General features: G+C 58.7%; 1 protein-coding gene across 1 annotated transcript in view; it reads left to right on the top strand.

Annotated features, from left to right (window-relative positions):
* Nucleotides 1-5,099, top strand: part of ATF7 (activating transcription factor 7) — a 33,446-nt gene that overhangs the window by 13,131 nt on the left and 15,216 nt on the right. The gene's annotated exons all lie outside the window — the stretch shown is intronic.

The raw sequence follows: 5,099 nt of genomic DNA on the forward strand, positions 1-5,099 counted from the left end.
CTGACGCTCCCGCGGCCGCTCCACCCCCTCGCTCACCCCGTTAATTACCGCGGGGCCTCTCCCCTTAATTCCTGTGGCAGCGGTAATTAATACACGGCTTTTAATCACCCGCGCTCGCGTCGAAAGGAAAGCGGCGCTTCAGAATGCTCCACCGTGTGGAAAGCGGGGATCGCTGCATTCCCGGGACCCGGCGCTGCTCGGGCTTTGTCCCCGCCGGCTTTTAGGGATCTGCTCCGTGGGATGGGCTCCGTCCCCCCCGAGCGGGGTCGGTGCCGCAGGAAACCCTCCCTGCTCTCACGCAGTGGAGATTTGGGAACCAGTTCGGGTTTGTATCCCTGTGATTCCAGCCCGGAGGCAATTGGGGCTGCAATTCCCGCAGCCCTCCCGGGGCTCCTGGGCTGTGTGCCCAGGACAAAGCACGGCGCCGTTCCCGTCCCAGGTGTTCCATAGCCCAACTCCCCCATCTGCTCCTTCCCTCCCTGCGCCCCTCTCCCGAAGCCCAGACCTCGGGAGGCTCCTTGGCTTTGGTGGTGAATGGTGCCCAACAGCCCGGGTCAAACCCCACCGGGATAACCCCGTTCCTGGCATTTCTGTCCCGGCTCTGCTCCGTGGTGTTCGTGTCTGCTCCCACCTGGGAGATCTGACTGAAATCCAAGGGGAAAATGAAAAAAGGGACGTGGAATCCGGAGTTTCTGGAGGATTCTGCCCCGGACGTCCTTGGCTCCTCACGTACTCAGCCAGATGGTTCCTTCCCCCCCTGCCCAAACACCTGCATTCCAGGAGGGGCGCGTGCCTCAGAAGCCCTTTGGGATAAGCGAAGCCATAGAAATGTAAATGAAATTATTTACCTACTCCCAGTTAAATGCTCTGCCCTTCTGGCCAAGGAGGATTGGTGGGATGGGATGGGAACCAGAACCCTCTTAACTCTTTGTGTAAATTGCAGGGAAGTTTGGGAAGTATCCTACCAAAAAGGAAAAAAATTCTGAGCAAACAAGAAAAAAAGGGGGGAAATCCCAGTTTTGGTGCTTTGCACAATGTTCTGTGGGGCTGCTGGGCCGGGGATTCCTCACCCAGGGCTGCCCAGAGTTTCTGATTATTATTCTTATTCCTCCCTTTTTTTTTTAACACAAGGAAGGACCGGGAATCAATCACGGGGCAGCAGGGAGCAGGGTTTTAAAGGGAAAGGCAGAGCCACAGGGTCCCTGGAGTCGCCAGAGCCAAAAATAACATTTCAGGGTTTAAATCTCGCTGCAGTTTTAGCTGGGGGCAGCTGCAGGGGGGGAAATGGCACAAAATGCACCGAGGGCTCCCTCCCTGCAGCTGCCTGGAGCCTTCCAGGTTTCACGGAGCCAGAGGGAATTGGCTTTTCCAAATCTCGCTCAGTTTTAGCTGGGGGCAGCTGCAGGGGGGGGAATGGCACAAAATGCACCGAGGGCTCCCTCCCTGCAGCTGCCTGGAGCCTTCCAGGTTTCACGGAGCCAGAGGGAATTGGCTTTTCCTGCGGCCCGTGGCTCGGGAAAGGCACGGGATGCTCGGGGTTGGGCATCCCGGTGTGGAGCAGGACCCAGCAGAGCTGCCGGGAGTGTGGGGGGTCACCGCTCCCAGCTTTTCCTCTCCTGCAGCTTTTCCCTGGATTGTGAAAAACGACCCCGCTGTGGAGCCCGAGCTCTCCAAGTGCAATTCCCGGTCTGGTTTTCCTTCCTGAGCTGATCCTTCTAAACCTTCCCCCCTCATCCTTCATCCTCCATCAGGACTGGGGATCGGGAGCCGCTTCCCGTCCCTGCTCCAGCTGCTGCCGGCACCTTCCAGAAGCTCTCGGTGACCTCGGCTGCTGCGTGGAAAACAACCACGAGCTTCCCAAGCAGGCTCTGAGCTCCTCTGGAAGCTGCTGGGCACCACCGGGGACCCTCCGGGGGGAGACGGCTCCCAAATCTGCGCCTCTTGTCTCCCGTGCTGGTGGAAACGAGACAATCTGTCCGTGCGTTGTTGAATTCTCCCAAACCACCAAGTCTTTGCTGTGTTCCCTTCTCATCCCGACACCTCCCTTCCCATGGAAATGGGCCTCGGATAATTGTGATGTTCCCCCCGGCCTTTGCAGCCGTGAATCACTCCTGAATCGGGGCACTTTAGGCACATTAGCGAATTAATCCGCGCAGCCAGGGATGGAATTATCCCAGCATTGCTCAGCTGGGAGATGGGGGAGATGGAGCCAGCACCGGGGGTCACATCACTCACCCTGGGACAGCCACCCTGGGGTCCCCGGGGCACCCCGGCCCCGCCTGAGCTACCCCGCGCTTGTGCCGAGCGAGCAGGGGGTGTCTGTGCAGCCTGGAAAGGGGCAGGGAATGTCTCTGCAGCCTGGAAATCCGTGGCATCCGAGGGATGGGCCGTGGGCAGCGGGCCGGGAGCAGGGAGGACGGGCCGGGATGGGGCCAGGAGGTCCAACCCCCCCAGGGCCATGGCCTTGCCCTCCTCCCGGCCCCGTGGGTGCCCTGCCCCTCACCCCGGCTGGGCCAGCAGAGCCAGGCAGATCCCAGGACATCCCCAGACTCTCACCCCAGGCTGTGGGGAGCACAAGGATGGATTTTGGAAGCGAAACCCGGACCCAGAGGGTGGCTGCTTTTAAAGCCGGTGCCTTTGAGCTCAGCTCGTGCATGCACTGCATCATTTCCCTCCCGCTCCGCAGTGCGGGCTGCTGCTGCTCTTTGTGTCCCTGTGGGCACGGTGACCCCAGTGCTGGCTGCCGCTGGTCCCTTTTGTGTCCCCACCGTGTCAGGAGTGTCCCGGTGGGCACGGTGACTCCAGCCCGGTGGGCACGGTGCCTCCAGTGCTGGAGTTAAGCCGGAGCAGCGGCTCAGGCTCCCCGGTGCTGACAGCTCGTTAATTCCGCCCCGTGATGAGCGTGGGGGAGGCAGCGTTGGCTCCTCGCCCTTCCAGCCCTCCAGGCTGTCCGGCAGGGGACGGGGCACGTTTGCGCTGCTGCAGCTACACCCAGGCTGTTTCACAGGGAGCTCTGGCCAGGGGAGGGGCTCGGTGATGGGCTCCGAGCAGCATCGGCAAGGTTAAAAACCAGCTGGAGCTGCCGGGAGAGCTCCTGCTCCAGGATCCCCCATCCGGCACCACCTGACCCCCCCTCTGCACCAAACACATTCTCCAAAAATTCTCCAAAAATCAGGACGAACCCCGAGCAATCAACCCCTTGTTCCCCACATTGTGCTTGTTAAACTGCTGGAAAAATCCCCTCCTGTCCGCCTGGGGGTCCGGGCCTCAGCCCCGCTGCGCCGGTGGGTCCAGCTGGAAGCGCTGTGTGCCATTAAATGAGGACTTTGAGCCGAGCACATTTATCCGCGGAGCTGTCACAGCCCGGCGGGTGCCGAGCGCTGAGGGGCCCTTGGCTCCAAGGAGCCGCGGCACCCTCGGGTGCATCCAGCCCGAACCCCGAACCCCGACGGCCGCGGCGGCTCCGGCTCCGCAGGGCCCTCGCGCTGGGGAGGGAAAATGCCAAATTTAGGGCTGCAGGAGGCAGTTCCAGCCTTTTTCCCGGGTGGAAAACTCCGAGGGCCGGCTGGCAGCGCATTCACCCTGCTCCTGTCCCTCGCCCCAAAGACTTTACAGCCAACATCTTCTTTTTAATTCCGACACCCGCAAAATAGCAGCTGAAATAACCCTGCTGGATGTCAGCTGCTGATGGAAGGAGATTAAATATTAAAGCCAGTGCTGTGGCTTTAACTCATTCCATTTTTTTTCCCTACTCTTCCCCCCCTTGTCTCCCCCCTCTGCTTCCCCTCTCCGTGTAAAATGACATGATTTAGAACCCAAGTGCCAGACTCAGCCTCTGGGTTTCGGCGTTTGGAAATGTGTGGAGAAAGATATATTGTGTCTGTGAGCATTTCTGCGCAGGGAAGGAGAGAGCTCCCGAGCTGTGAGCCCACATAAAGATGTTAAATAGAGCTGTAACGCGCGCCCGATGCACCGAAAGTGCCAGGGAAAAAAAAAAAAAATTAGGGAAAAAAAAAATCCGGCAATGAAGGAAAATGAAAGATTAAAATAAACCCGGCGTTGGTGAGGCTGGGCTGGGGCTGCTGGGAGAGACACGACCCCGCTCTGCACCTCTCACTCTTCCCTGCCTGACCTAAAAATGCCGTTTCTTTAGCACAAAACGGAGCGGGAGAATTGGGAATTATCATCTTGTTCATTTTTTTCCCCCCCTTGTCTCTGGTGTTCAGGATTTCCAACGCCGCCCGCCTGCTAAATATTCATCCCAACCCCGCCGCTCCGCACAAAACCCGGTTTATTTCCCTCGGTTCACCCCATCCCACTGATGTCCCACCGCGGGCAGCCGAATCCTATAAAAAACAGGGATTTTGGGACAAAACCATGGAAAAATGTGGGTGTCCCTTCCCTTCCAGGGCCCTCCACTGGCGCTTTCCAGGGCGATGCGGAACCGGTGCTGCCCATTCTCCCTCGCTCGCTTTCCCTTTGTTCGGGAGCCTTTCGGGGGTCACCGGATTTGTAAAAGCTCCTTGGAAAAAAAGAGTTTATGGCGAGGCTGGAGCAGAGCGGAGGGATCGGAAGCTGCGGGGAGGAAAAAAGCCCAGATCAGGCAGATTTTGGCTGAACCGTCAAGAAATTTTATTTCAGGTTTATTTAAGGTTTAGTTACGGAGCGGAGCTGGGAAAGACGGAGCTCAGTCTGTGCCTGGAGTTCCACAGGCAAAAACCTCTTGGCTTTTCTTCCACCAGCTCTGATTTCTTTAAATTCGAACCCAAATTATGAGCGGCGGCCAAAGCACCTTGTGAGCGGTGCTTTGAAGGTCACTTTGTGTGCCCCCCTCGTCCTTGAGCCGAGGGGAGGAGGGGCTGGGTGTGGAGGGGCCCCATGGCTCGGTGTCCCCTGCCACCGAGGCATCGTCCCCTGCCTCCGCTCAGCTCGGAAAACGCAGATTTATTTGCTAAAACAACAGAGCCATAAATAAAGCCGGGAAAAGGCCCGAAGTGGGGTGTCACGCTCGAGCAGCCCCGCAGGAACAGGTGGCTCTGGGTGGGTTTGGGTTGGGATGCTCGGGAGAGGGAGGGGAGGAAGGGGAAAAGGGCAGGAAT

Source organism: Corvus brachyrhynchos, unplaced genomic scaffold (assembly GCF_000691975.1).
Source record: "Corvus brachyrhynchos isolate BGI_N302 unplaced genomic scaffold, ASM69197v1 scaffold830, whole genome shotgun sequence".
NCBI lineage: Eukaryota > Metazoa > Chordata > Aves > Passeriformes > Corvidae > Corvus > Corvus brachyrhynchos.